At 48.4% G+C, this 16881-nt stretch overlaps 1 protein-coding gene across 6 annotated transcripts in view; it reads left to right on the forward strand.

Moving 5' to 3' along the window:
* Positions 1 to 8462: 8462 nt before the first annotated feature.
* LOC130293890 (phospholipase A2 inhibitor and Ly6/PLAUR domain-containing protein-like) overlaps positions 8463 to 16881 on the forward strand; it is a 116718-nt gene continuing 108299 nt past the window's right edge. For 3 of the 6 annotated variants that reach the window (XM_056543113.1, XM_056543117.1, XM_056543114.1), the window contains exon 1: positions 8463 to 9412. The gene's annotated coding sequence lies outside the window, so the exon portion shown is untranslated. The remainder of the gene's footprint in view (positions 9413 to 16881) is intronic. The other 3 variants (XM_056543116.1, XM_056543118.1, XM_056543112.1) reach the window with 1 other exon arrangement.

Consider the following 16881-nt stretch of genomic DNA (forward strand, 5'->3'; position numbering starts at 1 on the left):
CAAAACAGGTGTGCGTTCCATAGTGTAAAACCACCTATAGGTAATCCACCAAGTATACAAGGAACTCCTACCATAGGTGGTTGTGTGTAGGGATGAGCGGCAGGGGCCATATTCGAATTTGCGATATTTTGCGAATATTGACGAATATTTGTCCTATGTTGTAGAAATGTGCATATTTGCTACATTCATTCACTTTTTTTCCCATGCGAAAAATCCAATGGAAAATGTGCATACAAATTTGCATGTGAAAAAACACACACACAAAAAAAAAGAATATTCGTCATTACAAATATATAGCCGTATTGATAAGGATGACCAATATGATTTTGACTACTAATCAATATATATATATATATATTAACCTCTTAAGTACCCATGACCTAAATGTACGCCCTGAGTCCGCTCCCGTTCTATAACGCGGGGCCACAGCCGGGACCCATGGCTAATAGCATGCGGCACTGATCGCGGTGCAGTGCGCTATTAACCCTTTAGTTGAACGCCTCGTCTAAAGTGAAAGTAAATTGTTGCTGGTTAGCTCAGGGGGCTGTTTGGGATGTCTGTGCCGAAATCGCGGCATCCCGAACAGCTGTAAGACAGCAGGAGTGTCCCTTACCTGCCTCCTGGTGTCCAATTGCCAAATGACTGTTCAGTGCCTGAGATCCAGGCATGAGCAGTCAAGCGGCAGAATCATTGATCAATGGTTTCCTATGAGAAACCATTGATCAATGTAAAAGATCAGTGTGTGCGGTGTTATAGTCTCCTATGGGAGCTATAACATTGCAAAAAAAAAAAAGAGAAAAAAAGTGAACAAAGATCATTTAACCCCTTCCCTAATAAAAGTTTGAATCTTTCCTGATGAAGCTGGTTGTCCAGCGAAACGCGTTGCATGCCAGGTAAATAAACCATTTTACCTTTGAAGTCTTGTGCGCTGCTATTATCCTGGGCTGTTCCTTGGAGGGATCGGTCTTAGTGCTTCACCTGTGTTGCCAGGAGCGGCTGCCGTTCTTCGCCCGTTGAAGGGTTATTCCACGCTTTCACCATAGTTGTACTTGGTTGCAGTACAACTATACTTGGTGAGCATTTTTTGCTTGTTTTCCATCTCCCCTTTACAATACGGTATCACACTAGGAGCGCTCTCCTTGTCTGTATTTCCTAGGGGCAGATGGCATTAACCCCTTGTATTCGTGAAGCCAGGGTGTGGTTTATCCTCAATACTACCCAAAGATATACCACTGAATCCTGGGCTACGCACGGGGGCAATATTGACTCCGACGCCAAGTTACGGACAACGGTAGCTTTACTGAGTGACAGATCGTACAGTCTATACAGTGTAGCCAGGCCCATGGAGTTGACCAGTGACTTCAGAGACCTTAAGGGCTTGCTGGGACTTGCAGTGGTTTTGGACAATTTAGTGCAGGCCACACTGACTTGACAATAGATGACAGTGACTGACTTGACTGGAGACAGACTAAGCTGTGACTTTATCTTACTTGTAGACTTGTAGCTTGTTGCTGCAGACTTGACTTGAGGCTCCTATGACTCCAGACTCTTAGGCTCGACTGCACTGGACCACAGCTTAACAGAAAGAGCAGAGCTCTATGAGAGAGAAGAGACTACCCCCAGGGCTTTTATGGGGGAGACTCTGGTGGGATCCCATTGGTCACCCTTAAGTCACCTGGTCACTGATATCTCCTGGGTAACAATCACATGACTACTCACATGACAACTGAAGATCACATGGGAACATTTATTAAAGTGATAACACTTCTTTACACACTTTACATCATAATAAATGGCAAAACATATGTACATGTACAGGTGTAAGGGGGCCCAGGGGACACTGCAGGGAGTCTGCCTGACAGGGCAGCAAGGGTAAGGGGTAACAACTCCCGTACTGGGCCACCACATTATTAACCCCTAGGATGACCTGAGTTAATAGGTGCAAGCTTTCTCCATTACTCCTCAAAGCTAACAACTGGCTGTGGACTGAAGTTCTGTAACACGTCCCTGGCTCACACAGCAGGCTGACTGACAATCCTGCACAGAGCCCTCCTTGTCCCACCCACACACTTCCTGTATTTTGTCCCATTCCACACAAGTTATAGCTGCAGGAACAAGACAGTTTTCTGGACCCCTAGTGGTAAGAAGTATAGAGGACCCCCCCCCCAAAAAAAAAAAATATACCGTATTTTTCGCCGTATAAGACGCACTTTTTCTTCCCCAAAACTGGGGGGGAAAAAGTCGGTGCATCTTATACGGCGAATACACCTCTATCGCGGCGGTCCCTGTGGCCATCAACGGCCGGGACCCGCGGCTAATACAGGACATCACTGATCGCGGTGATGTCCTGTATTAACCCTTCAGACACGGCGATAAAAAGCTGACCGCCGCTTCTGAAGGGAAAGTGACACTAACCCGGCTGCTCAGTCGGGCTGTTCGGTCCCGAACAGCCCGACTTAACAGCCGGGCTAGTGCTTACAGGACACCGGGAGGGACCTTACCTGCCTCCTCGGTGTCTTCTCCGTTCAGGGATCCCCTGTATGGCCGGCGCTCTCCTTCCTCCTCATCACGTCGTCGCGTACGTGCGTCGGCGTGCGTAACGACGTGATGGCGGTGATGGAGAGCGAGGATACCCGGCCGGCAGCAGAGATGTTCCGGAGCGACGGCGACAGCGATGGAGCGACATCCAGGGCAGCGGTGACGGGTCCGGAGCGGCGGGGACACGTGAGTATTACCGCCTATGCAGTGGTCTTCAATCTGCGGACCTCCAGATGTTGCAAAACTACAACTCCCAGAATGCCCGGACAGCCAACGGCTGTCCTGGCATGCTGGGAGTTGTAGTTTTGCAACATCTGGAGGTGCGCAGGTTGAAGACCACTGGTATAGGAGGTAATACTCACATGTCCCTGCCGCTCCGGACCCGTCACCGCTGCCCTGGATGTCGCTCCTTCGCTGTCACCGCGTCCCTGACACTCCGGACGTTTTCTTCCCCGGGATCCACGCTCTCCGTCGCCGTCATCACGTCGCTACGCACGATGCTCCTATTGGATGACGTGATGGCGTACGCGACGACGTGATGACGTCAAAGGAGAGCGCCGGCCATGCAGGGGATCCTGCCACGGAGCAGACATCGAGGAGGCAGGTCCCTCCCGGTGTCCTGTATGCTGTTCGGGACGCCGCTATTTCACCGCGGCGGTCCCGAACAGCCCGACTGAGCAGCCGGGTTAGTGTTATTTTCGCTTCAGACACGGTGGTCAGCTTTGATCGCCGCGTCTGAAGGGTTAATACAGGGCATCACCGCGATCGGTGATGTCCTGTATTAGCCGCGGGTCCCGGCCGTTGACGGCCGCAGGTATTCGCCGTATAAGACGCACCAACTTTTCCCCCCCAGTTTTGGGGAAGAAAAAGTGCGTCTTATACGGCGAAAAATACGGTAGCATCCGAGGATACGGCTAGTCGGGGGTGAGTAGGAGTTGGCACTGTTATTCTGCATGACACAGAATTTCTCTTTTGCTGTTTTTCTATTTTTTTTGTACTCCTGTTCTGACTACTTCAGATACTTCTATAACTGTAATGACAAAGTCTGTGCCCGCTGCGGCTGGAACAAAGTATAAGTTAGGGCTAAAGATACAATAGACAACTACTCAGTCTATTAATATTGTATATACTATTATTTTATGCATGTACATATGGTTTCATATTATACTTTTTTTTTTTTTCCAGTGCAACATGATCAGAATACAGAACCCAATGGAATAGAATGTTACAGCTGTAATACAGTCAATGGTGAAGGATGTTCTAAAGAAGTGACCACCACCCAGTGCTATGGTCCTCTGACTTCTTGTATTGAAGTTATCGGCACAAACAAAGATGGTATGGGGGTAGATCTTCTCTAAACCTGTACATAGCTGGTACCGCTCACTGAGCAGAGAGGAGTGGTAACTGAGATGATGGGTACAGAGCTCAGCTGAGAGCTTGTGTCTGTTCATTTTAGAGATTGGTCAAGGTCTCACCAACAGGACCCCCACTGATCAAAACTTCTGACATGACTATTACTGTTACCCTATCATTTTTCTTTTAAATCACATATAGGAAAAACATACAAGGACATACAGAGTCCTTAAAGGGGTACTCCGCCCCTAGACATCTTATCACCTATCCAAAGGTTACAGGATAAGATGTCTGATCACGGGGGTCCCGCTCCCTGCTACACCCGGCATCCATTTAGAGCTTTGGGTGCAGCGCCGGAGGCTTGTGACGTCACGGCCATGCCCCACATGTGATTTCATGGCCACGTCCCCTGAATGCAAGTCTATGGGAGGGGGCGTGGCGGTCGTCACGCCCCCTCCCATAGACTTGCATTGAGGGGGCGTGGCTGTGACAACACGAGTGGGGCGTGACCGTGACAGCTAAAGCCTCCGCCCCACTTTGCCAGTCATCCGGCACGAAGTACGCTCCTTGCACCGGATGTCTGGGGTGCCGCAGCCGAGATCGCGTGGGGTTCCCCAGCGGCAGGACCCCCCCGCGATCAGACATCTTATAAGATGTCTAGGGGCAGAGTACCCCTTTAACCTTAAATCTTTCTAGGGATCTTTTTAAACCCAGGACTGTATCTATCACAAGGGGGCATCCTCCACGTCTAGAGGAAAGAAGGTTTCACCATCATCACAGACGGAGATTCTTTACTGTCAGAGAAGTGAGATTATGGAACTCTCCGCCACATGATGTAGTGACGACTCAATAAAAGAGATCAGGAGGGGCTTGGATACATTTCTGAAGAGTAATAATACTACAGGTTATGGATACTTGATTTATAGGGACAGAACAGGACTTTTTCTGATGCTATATTGGAGTCGAGAAGGAATTTTTCCTCTGTTATGGGGCAATTAGCATCAGCCTCATAAGGTTTTTTTTTTTTGCCTTCCTCTGGATCAACACAGTTTATGGGTTAATGGAGACTGTACATCATGGCAGTATGGCTATGGGTAGTGGATGGGTTAACACAAATTCAGCTCACCGGGCCACTCAGTCAGCACTTTCTATCTAAGGCTGGGTTCACACTACGTTTTTGCCATACTGTTTTCAATCCGTTTTTCTAAAGAAAACCGTATGGCAAAAAAAAACGGTGGGAAAAGTATGGAAAAAAGTAAACCGTATGCGTTTTTAAACAGTATACTGTTTTTAAAAGTGCATACAGTTCCGTTTTATTAAAAAAAAAAACATACGTTTTAGAAAATTTTGTCCATTTTTAATGGAAGGGGTCTTGGGTGGGGACTTTAGGATGCAAATGCGCATGTGCAAAGTAAAAACGTATAAGTTTTTCCCGTATGGAACCGTATACATGTGAGTTTCCCATTGATGTCCATGTTAAAAAAACGTATGCGGTTGCAATACGGTTTTTAAACCGGAGTCAAAACTGTGGTCAACCACGGTTTTGAGTCCAGTTGACAAACCGTACTGCACATGTATACGGTTCCATACGGGAAAAACGTATACGTTTTTACTTTGCACATGCGCATTTTAATCCTAAAGTCCACACGCAAGACCCCTTCCATTAAAAATGGACAAAATTTTCAAAAACTTATGTTTTTTTTTTTTAATAAAAACTGACAGAACTGTATGCACTTTTAAAAACAGTATACTGTTTAAAAAGGCATACGGTTTACTTTTTTCCATACTGTTCCATCCGTTTTTTCTGCCATACGGTTTTCTTTAGAAAAACGGATTGAAAACAGTATTGCAAAAACGTAGTGTGAACCCAGCCTTAGACTGGCTTTGGACAACGCCAATACTTGTAGACCAGAAAAAAAATTAAAGTCCAGAAATGACTGACATGGCAATTATTCGTATATTGTATTCGTAATGCGAATTTTTATCGCGAATATCGGCAATTCACTATTTTGCGAATATTTAGAATATAGTGCTATATATTCGCATTTTTTTGTTGTTTTTTTACATGCGAATTTTAATGCAAATTTTATGCGAATATTCCATGCAAATTTATGTGTAATTTTTTTTCACATGCAAATTTTTATGCAAATTTTATGCAAATTTTCACATGAAATAAAAAGTGAATGAACATAGCGAATATGCGAATTTGGCAAACATAGTGCGAATAATCGTCAATATATTCGCAAAATATCACAAATTCGAATATGGCACCTGCTGCTTATCACTAATGCCAACTCATAACTTTATGCCAATGTAGGTATCCATAAAACCACAGCTGGAAAAATTGTAATATGTTTCGAGCTATGTGATAGCTTAGTTATAAGTTCTTATGATGAAGAGCTATCACGTAGCTCGAAACGTGTGCAGATATATACAGCTGTGGTTTCATGCACACTCATATTGGGATAAAGTTATATATTGGCATGTCAGTCATGGCTGACTATCCTTCTTTTCATATAATTTTGCCTAAGCAAAAACAATTTCCATAGACATGATTTATTATTTAATTTATCAAATAAAACCACAATGTTTTCTCCTATTTGTCCTTTCTCAGGTGAATTCATGACGCCGGTTGTGACAAAAGGTTGTGCCACCCCGAGCACGTGTGACAGTCCACTCCTTCCTCTTCTGCAGAACCTGCAGGATTCCAGTGTTCAATGTTGTAATGGAAGTTTGTGCAACAACCAACTCACAGAAGACAGTCCATGAGATGACCGCACATACGTCATAGTACGCAGCAAAGCTGACGCTTCCATCTTACCAGTCCAAATAAGACATGCCCCTAGCAGGTATTGTGCTTGATAACATAATAAAAGATACCGATAGACAATGTCTGCTTCATTATTCGTCCACCAACTTAACTGTCAGGTTGGATCCATTGGACCTGCTATAAAAGATCATACTATACAAATTCCTTTATCAGCAGTTTTATAATATCAGCACTTTTATTAAGGATGTCCCGATACTGGTAACAGTACTGATACTGGACACTATTCATGAGTACTTGTGCGCTATGGGGCCCCATTAATTGCAAGTACACCCCTGACCCTAGGAGTAGCTGCTCTGCTATGAAGAAGTGACCGCCTGCTAAAGAGCAGCTCTCGGGACCCCCAACCACCTGGACATAACTATGCGAGATGATACCTGATTTGAAGGTAGGGTGTTTGCAGGTGGGGGATTTGCAGGTAAAGGGATTGAAGGTAAAGTGTTTACAGATAGAGTGTTTGAAGGTAAAGTATTTGATGATAGACGGTTTACAGGTAGAGGGTCTGTAGGTAAAGTGTTTTCAGATAGTGTGTTTGCAAATAGTGGATTTGCAGCTAGAGTGTTTGCATATAAAGTGTTTTTCAGCTGCTGCCCTGCTTGTCAGTAACGTGACACCTATATATGACTATATAGAAGTATACCACAGCTAGGGATGTCACCTATGTGTGACTATAAAGCAGCATACCGCAGGGAGAGCTGTAACTTATGTGTGACTATATAGTAGTATACCACAGCGAAGGCTGTCACTTATATGTGAGTCTCCTTACTACTGGGGTGACACACTGTAGCAAACCCCCACCTCATGTAATCTCCTTACTACTAGGGTGACACACTGTAGCAAACCCCCTCCTCATGTAATCTCCTTACTACTAGGGTGACACACTGTAACAAACCTCCTCCTCATGTAATCTCCTTAGTACTGGGGTTACACACTGTAACAAACCTCCTCCTCATTTAATCTCCTTACTACTGGGGTCACCCCAGTAGTATGGAGATTACATGACACACTGTATCAAACCTCCTCCTCATGTAATCTCATTACTACTGGGGTGACACACTGTAACAAACCTCCTCCTCATGTAATCTCCTTACTACTGGGCTGACATACTGTAACAAACCTCCTCCTCATGTAATATCCTTACTACTGGGCTGACACACTGTAACAAACCTCCTCCCCATGTAATCTCCTTACTACTGGGGTCATCCCAGTAGTAAGGAGATTACATGACACACTGTAACAAACCTCCTCCTCATGTAATCACCTTACTACTGTGGTGACACACTGTAACAAACCTCCTCCTCATGTAATCTCCTTACTACTGGGATGACACACTGTAACAAACCCCCTCCTCATGTAATCTCTTTACTACTGGGGTGACACACTGTAACAAACCTCCACTGTAACAAATCCCCTCCTCATGTAATCTCCTTACTACTGGGGTGACACACTGTAACAAACCTCCTCCTCATGTAATCACCTTACTACTGGGGTGACACACTGTAACAAACCCCCATCTCATGTAATCTCCTTACTACTGGGGTGACACACTGTAACAAACCTCCACCTTCTCCGAAGCATCAGCACAGGTCCTTCAGCCATGATCTCTCCTACAATGCAAAGTTGGGCTCCGCCCCCAGCATGTGATGTGACATCATCACAGGTCCTACACCTCCAACAACCTTCAGGCCAGTCAGGGGAGGAGACAGAGGGAGGGTAAGAATAATTCAAGGGGTCCCACAGGGATGCAGGAACAGGGATGGCGTTTCTGTTCTGGAAAAAGTTAAAGAATGCTTTTCCTGTGCGTTCTTGCAGGTCTCGAGCCCATAGCAAGCTATCAAATTAAAGCTTTCATTTCAAAAAGGCCCCTGAAATATGAAAGCTGGAATCTGATTGGTTGCTATGGGTAACTGCTCCACTGTATCTCTGCACAATGTTTAATACATTTTCCCTAATGAGTTTGGCGAAGAGCACCTCTTCTGGCTATGGCCCCTCTTGTAATGGGGGGGGGGGGGACACATGGAATTGCACTTGCTCCCCCTCTTGTTTTCCCACAGGTGGTGTTTCCTACAGTTGCTGGGCAGATTTGTTTGAGAGGTGCAGTTGCTGGGCAGATTTGTTTGAGAGGTGCAGTTGCTGGGCAGATTTGTTTGAGAGGTGCAGTTGCTGGGCAGATTTTCCAAAGTAGCTGCTGCTGATTGGTTGTTTAGAGAAGAGCGGGAAAGCTGAAAAGATATACAAGTGTTCTGTGGTACGGTAGTCAGTCTGGCAGCAGTACATGAAGGAAGAAGCCCTGTACCTGAGGTAACTGCCTGAGGAGAACCGCAGCTGTTTTAGCTGGGTCTGCTTACACTGCTCTGATGGTCCTGTGTTGGGCTGTCGAGCTTCTGCGTAAAGTCTCCTGTTAGCATTATCTCTGAAGTGCCTTATGTTATGGAGGAACTGTTAAGGGAGCTTATCAGGCGTGTGCCACATCCTTACGTCCAGGGAGGAATGGGTCAGAACAACAGCATCCAATGAGGCTCAGGGAGATCCTAGGCGGTCAGAGGAGGGGAGGCTGAGGAAGAGCAAAATAGCTACCCGTTCACCGCCACCTTCGGCTTCTCCAGGACTCGTCCAGATGCAGCAGGAGTCCCCCCCCCCCCCCAAGAAGCCAGCAGACAACTGCAGCAGGACCTAGGACTTCAGGGACCAGCTGTGAGTGAGACATCTCATGTTAATTAATTGGCGGAGAGTTATCAAAGCCTGTGTAGAGAAAAAGTCGACCAATCATATTGCTTCTTTTGTTTTTGAGTGGCACCTTTAAAAATGAAAGGAGCCATCTGATTATTCGCTATGGTCAATTTTTCCTCTGCAGAGGTTTTGATAAGTTTCCCCCATTTGTGTCTTTTCTTAGCTAATGATTATGTGAAGCAATTTTGCTCCATGGTGGCCAAAGGTTTTACTAGTACTTGCTACGGCAGCTTATATTTGATCAAGCCCAGCAAGGGTTAACTCGTCTGTTGTTTTGGGTTCACAGCACTCTGGTTCTTTACTTACACCAGTGACCAATAAAGTTGCCGGTGTTGTTAAACCTTGTTTAACCCCCAAAGACACATAGATTGACACATAAACCAGCAAATCATTGTATAACCTGGGGTTATCATGTGAAGAAATTCTGGTCAACCTGACGTCATTTCACTTCCACCTCAAGCACTGCTTTAAAGGGGTACTCCATTGGAAACATCTTATCCCCCTATCCAAAGGGGATCTCTGCTGTGGTACCCCATCATATGATGCACAGAGTGAACTTCGCTGGCGATGCAAGCCGCCATGCCCCCTCCATTCACTTCTATGGGAGGAGACATGATGGCTATGTACTAGCCATCACGCCCCCTCTCTTAGACATGAATGTAGGGGGTGTGGCGTGATGTCACGAACACAGAAGCTGCAAGCTTCCCTGTTCCGGACGCTGCCTCCGCTGCTGGCCTGGAGAACGTGGGGGTCCCCAGCGGCGGAACCCCCGGGATCTAACATTTTATAAGATGATTTAAGATGTTTCCAAAGTAGTACCCCTTTAAGGGAGGAAAGTGTGGATGAAGGCGATTTAATGGAGGAGGAAGAGCAATCATTGGATATTGAATGTAAAACACCTTCTACAGAATCTCCTTCACATTTGAGTAGTGGTAGTGGATGCATGAGGAACGCAAACAACACGAGACACAAGAGAATATTGTCAAACAGGACTAGATAACTAAACAGCGGCAAGACAACCATGGTAAAAGTAACACCTTAACACTGGTTAGAGTAAACTTTCTACCAGAAAATGTTACCCCTGCAAGAAAGGTGGATCCCATAAACGATTGTGTAAAAAAAAAAAAAAAAAAAAATCAATCAGCTTGCAGATGTAAGGGAAAAATCAGCCCAAGAGCAAGCCTGTTTCTTTTTAAAGGAGATGTCCGGTGCTCACTTTTCTTATTTTATCCGTTCCGGGCTGAAAAATAAAAGAAAACACATTTTCTCTTACCTGCTGTCACGATGCCGGCTGGCAGGTAGTGGACCCTCTGTGCCAGAGAGGGATTGGCGTGGACCGTGCTAGTGGACCGGTTCTAAGCCACTACTGGTTTTCACCAGAGCCCGCCGCAAAGCGGGATGGTCTTGCTGCGGCGGTAGTGACCAGGTCGTATCCACTAGCAACGGCTCACCTCTCTGGCTGCTGAAGATAGGCGCGGTACAAGGGAGTAGGCAGAAGCAAGGTCGGACGTAGCAGAAGGTCGGGGCAGGCAGCAAGGATCGTAGTCAGGGGCAACGGCAGAAGGTCTGGAAACACAGGCAAGGAACACACAAGGAACGCTTTCACTGGCACTAAGGCAACAAGATCCGGCAAGGGAGTGCAAGGGAAGTGAGGTAATATAGGGAAGTGCACAGGTGAAAACCCTAATTGGAACCACTGCGCCAATCAGCGGCGCAGTGGCCCTTTAAATCGCAGAGACCCGGCGCGCGCGCGCCCTAGGGAGCGGGGCCGCGCGCGCCGGGACAGAACAGACGGGGAGCGGGTCAGGTAGGGGAGCCGGGGTGCGCATCGCGAGCGGGCGCTACCCGCATCGCGAATCGCATCCCGGCTGGCAGCAGGATCGCAGCGCCCCGGGTCAGAGGACGTGACCGGAGCGCTGCAGCGAAGGGAGTGAAGCGAGCGCTCCGGGGAGGAGCGGGGACCCGGAGCGCTCGGCGTAACAGTACCCCCCCCCTTGGGTCTCCCCCTCTTCTTGGAGCCTGAGAACCTGAGGAGCAGACTTTTGTCAAGGATGTTGTCCTCAGGTTCCCAGGATCTCTCTTCAGGACCACAACCCTCCCAGTCTACTAAAAAAAAATTTTTTCCTCTGACCTTTTTGGCAGCCAAAATTTCCTTGACCGAGAAGACGTCCGAGGAACCGGAAACAGGAGTGAGAGGAACAGATTTGGGAGAAAAACGGTTGAGGATGAGTGGTTTGAGAAGAGAGACGTGAAAGGCATTAGGGATACGAAGAGAAGGAGGAAGAAGAAGTTTATAAGAGACAGGATTAATTTGACACAAAATTTTGAAAGGACCAAGATAGCGTGGTCCCAACTTGTAGCTAGGGACACGGAAGCGGACATATTTAGCGGAGAGCCATACCTTGTCTCCAGGGGAAAAAACGGGAGGAGCTCTTCTTTTCTTATCCGCGAACCTCTTCATGCGTGAAGAAGCCTGTAAGAGAGAATTTTGGGTCTCTCTCCATATAATGGAAAGGTCACGAGAAATTTCATCCACAGCGGGCAGACCAGAGGGCAAGGGGGTAGGGAGGGGGGGAAGAGGGTGACGGCCGTACACCACGAAAAATGGGGATTTGGAGGAAGATTCAGAGACCCTGAAGTTATACGAAAATTCGGCCCATGGAAGGAGATCTGCCCAGTCATCCTGGCGGGAGGAAACAAAATGTCGCAAATAATCACCCAGGATCTGGTTAATTCTTTCTACTTGTCCATTGGACTGGGGATGATATGCAGAGGAAAAATTTAATTTAATCTTGAGTTGTTTACAGAGAGCCCTCCAGAATTTAGACACGAATTGGACCCCTCTATCCGAGACAATCTGCGTAGGCAACCCGTGAAGACGAAAAATGTGTAGAAAAAATTGTTTGGCCAACTGAGGCGCAGAAGGAAGACCAGGAAGAGGGATGAAATGTGCCATTTTGGAGAATCGATCAACGACCACCCAAATAACGGTGTTGCCACGGGAAGGGGGTAAATCAGTAATAAAATCCATACCAATCAGGGACCAAGGCTGTTCGGGGACAGGCAGAGGATGAAGAAAACCAGCGGGCTTCTGGCGAGGAGTCTTATCCCGGGCACAGATAGTGCAGGCTCGCACAAAGTCCCCAACATCCGTCTCCAGAGTCGGCCACCAATAGAAGCGGGAGATGAGTTGCACAGATTTCTTGATGCCCGCATGACCTGCGAGATGGGAGGAGTGACCCCATTTGAGGATTCCGAGGCGTTGGCGTGGAGAAACAAAGGTCTTTCCTGGAGGGGTCTGCCTGATGGAGGCAGGAGAAGTGGAGATCAGGCAGTCAGGTGGAATGATGTGTTGCGGAGGGAGATCAACTTCTGAGGCATCCGAGGAACGAGAGAGAGCATCGGCCCTAATGTTCTTATCGGCAGGACGAAAGTGAATCTCAAAATTAAATCGGGCAAAGAACAGAGACCACCGGGCCTGGCGAGGATTCAGCCGTTGGGCAGACTGGAGGTAGGAGAGGTTCTTGTGGTCGGTGTAGATAATAACAGGAAATCTTGATCCCTCCAGCAGATGCCTCCATTCCTCAAGTGCTAATTTAATGGCTAGAAGCTCTCGATCCCCGATGGAGTAGTTCCTCTCCGCTGGAGAGAAGGTCCTAGAGAAAAAACCACAAGTGACAGCATGCCCGGAAGGATTTTTTTGTAGAAGGACAGCTCCAGCTCCTACTGAGGAGGCATCAACCTCCAATAGGAAGGGTTTGGAAGGGTCAGGTCTGGAGAGCACGGGAGCCGAAGAAAAGGCAGACTTGAGTCGTTTAAAGGAGTCTTCTGCTTGAGGAGGCCAGGACTTGGGATCAGCATTTTTCTTGGTTAAAGCCACGATAGGAGCCACAATGGTAGAAAAATGTGGAATAAATTGCCTGTAATAATTGGCGAACCCCAAAAAGCGTTGGATAGCACGGAGTCCGGAGGGGCGTGGCCAATTTAAGACGGCAGAGAGTTTGTCTGGATCCATCTGTAGTCCCTGGCCAGAGACCAAATATCCTAGAAAAGGAAGGGATTGGCATTCAAACAGACATTTCTCAATTTTGGCATAGAGTTGGTTGTCACGAAGTCTCTGAAGAACCATACGGACATGCTGGCGGTGTTCTTCTAGATTGGCAGAAAAAATTAGGATATCGTCCAGATATACCACAACACAGGAGTATAATAGATCACGAAAGATTTCATTGACAAAGTCTTGGAAGACGGCAGGGGCATTGCACAGTCCAAAGGGCATGACCAGATACTCAAAGTGTCCATCTCTGGTGTTAAATGCCGTTTTCCACTCGTCCCCCTCTCTGATGCGGATGAGGTTATAGGCGCCTCTTAAGTCCAATTTAGTGAAGATGTGGGCACCTTGGAGGCGATCAAAGAGTTCAGAGATGAGGGGTAAGGGGTAGCGGTTCTTAACCGTGATTTTATTAAGACCGCGGTAGTCAATGCAAGGACGAAGGGAGCCATCTTTTTTGGACACAAAGAAAAATCCGGCTCCGGCAGGAGAGGAGGATTTACGGATAAAGCCCTTTTTTAGATTCTCCTGGACGTATTCGGACATGGCAAGAGTCTCTGGGGCAGAGAGAGGATAAATTCTGCCCCGGGGTGGAGTAGTACCCGGGAGGAGGTCGATAGGGCAATCATAAGGCCTGTGAGGAGGTAGAGTCTCAGCTTGTTTTTTGCAGAAAACATCCGCGAAGTCCATATAGGCCTTAGGGAGACCGGTTACTGGAGGAACCACAGAGTCACGGCAAGGGTTACTGGGAACCGGTTTTAGACAGTTCCTGGAACAAGAGGACCCCCAACTCTTGATCTCCCCAGTGGACCAATCCAGGGTTGGGGAATGAAGTTGAAGCCAGGGAAGTCCAAGGAGAATCTCCGAGGTGCAATTGGGGAGGACCAAAAGTTCAATCCTCTCATGATGAGATCCGATGCTCATAAGAAGGGGCTCCGTGCGGAAACGTATGGTACAGTCCAATCTTTCGTTATTTACGCAATTGATGTAGAGGGGTCTGGCGAGACTGGTCACTGGGATGTTGAACCTGTTGACGAGAGAGGCCAAAATAAAATTTCCTGCAGAACCAGAGTCCAAGAAGGCCACTGTAGAGAAGGAGAAGGCAGAGGCAGACATCCGCACAGGCACAGTAAGACGTGGAGAAGCAGAGTAGACATCAAGGACTGTCTCACCTTTGTGCGGAGTCAGCGTACGTCTTTCCAGGCGGGGAGGACGGATAGGACAATCCCTCAGGAAGTGTTCGGTACTAGCACAGTACAGGCAGAGGTTCTCCATACGGCGTCGTGTCCTCTCTTGAGGTGTCAGGCGAGACCGGTCGACCTGCATAGCCTCCACGGCGGGAGGCACAGGAACAGATTGCAGGGGACCAGAGGAGAGAGGAGCCGAGGAGACGAAACGCCTCGTGCGAACAGAGTCCATATCTTGGCGGAGTTCCTGACGCCTTTCAGAAAAACGCATGTCAATGCGAGTGGCTAGGTGAATAAGTTCATGTAGATTAGCAGGAATTTCTCGTGCGGCCAGAACATCTTTAATGTTGCTGGATAGGCCTTTTTTGAAGGTCGCGCAGAGGGCCTCATTATTCCAAGACAATTCTGAAGCAAGTGTACGGAATTGTACGGCATACTCGCCAACGGAAGAATTACCCTGGACCAGGTTCAACAGGGCAGTCTCAGCAGAAGAGGCTCGGGCAGGTTCCTCAAAGACACTTCGGATTTCCGAGAAGAAGGAGTGTACAGAGGCAGTGACGGGGTCATTGCGGTCCCAGAGCGGTGTGGCCCATGACAGGGCTTTTCCGGACAGAAGACTGACTACGAAAGCCACCTTAGACCTTTCAGTGGGAAACAGGTCCGACATCATCTCCAGATGCAGGGAACATTGGGAAAGGAAGCCACGGCAAAACTTAGAGTCCCCATCAAATTTATCCGGCAAGGATAAGCGTATCCCAGGAGCGGCCACTCGCTGCGGAGGAGGTGCAGGAGCTGGCGGAGGAGATGACTGCTGAAGCTGTGGTAGCAACTGTTGTAGCATAACGGTCAGTTGAGACAGCTGTTGGCCTTGTTGCGCAATCTGTTGTGACTGCTGGGCGACCACCGTGGTGAGATCAGCGACAACTGGCAGAGGAACTTCAGCGGGATCCATGGCCGGATCTACTGTCACGATGCCGGCTGGCAGGTAGTGGACCCTCTGTGCCAGAGAGGGATTGGCGTGGACCGTGCTAGTGGACCGGTTCTAAGCCACTACTGGTTTTCACCAGAGCCCGCCGCAAAGCGGGATGGTCTTGCTGCGGCGGTAGTGACCAGGTCGTATCCACTAGCAACGGCTCACCTCTCTGGCTGCTGAAGATAGGCGCGGTACAAGGGAGTAGGCAGAAGCAAGGTCGGACGTAGCAGAAGGTCGGGGCAGGCAGCAAGGATCGTAGTCAGGGGCAACGGCAGAAGGTCTGGAAACACAGGCAAGGAACACACAAGGAACGCTTTCACTGGCACTAAGGCAACAAGATCCGGCAAGGGAGTGCAAGGGAAGTGAGGTAATATAGGGAAGTGCACAGGTGAAAACCCTAATTGGAACCACTGCGCCAATCAGCGGCGCAGTGGCCCTTTAAATCGCAGAGACCCGGCGCGCGCGCGCCCTAGGGAGCGGGGCCGCGCGCGCCGGGACAGAACAGACGGGGAGCGGGTCAGGTAGGGGAGCCGGGGTGCGCATCGCGAGCGGGCGCTACCCGCATCGCGAATCGCATCCCGGCTGGCAGCAGGATCGCAGCGCCCCGGGTCAGAGGACGTGACCGGAGCGCTGCAGCGAAGGGAGTGAAGCGAGCGCTCCGGGGAGGAGCGGGGACCCGGAGCGCTCGGCGTAACACCTGCCTAGGCTCCCCCGGTGCTTCAGTACAGGTGTTCGGTCCCCGGGCTATATTCTTCTTACTTCCTGTTAGCCCGACACGTCACACGGAGCTTCAACCTATCACCGGCTGCAGCGATGTCCCGCCTCGTCCAGTGATAGGCTGAAGCTCCGTGTGACGTGCCGGGCTAACAGGAAGTAAGAAGAATACAGCCCGGGGACCGATCACCTGTACCGGAGCTCCGGGGGCTCATTGGCAGGTAAGAGAAAGCTTATTTTCTTTTTTTTTTGCAGTTGCAGCCCAGAACGGATACAATAAGAAAAGTGAGCACCAAACATGTCCTTTAATATATGCTACAAACATAACTCAGTAGTACATACACAACTGTTGATGTTAATTAGGTAAGCTAGTTGACCACCCATGTGAAGCTGGCAAACAGACGGGAGTAGTCATCTTTTTTAGACCTGGTCGGCTGGTGGTCTATATTTGCGTTTTTTTTTTTGCATCAGATGTGGCCAAAAAATTGCGCAAAATTCAAAAACAGGC

The sequence above is a fragment of the Hyla sarda genome, chromosome 10 (genome assembly GCF_029499605.1).
Source record: "Hyla sarda isolate aHylSar1 chromosome 10, aHylSar1.hap1, whole genome shotgun sequence".
Taxonomy (NCBI): domain Eukaryota; kingdom Metazoa; phylum Chordata; class Amphibia; order Anura; family Hylidae; genus Hyla; species Hyla sarda.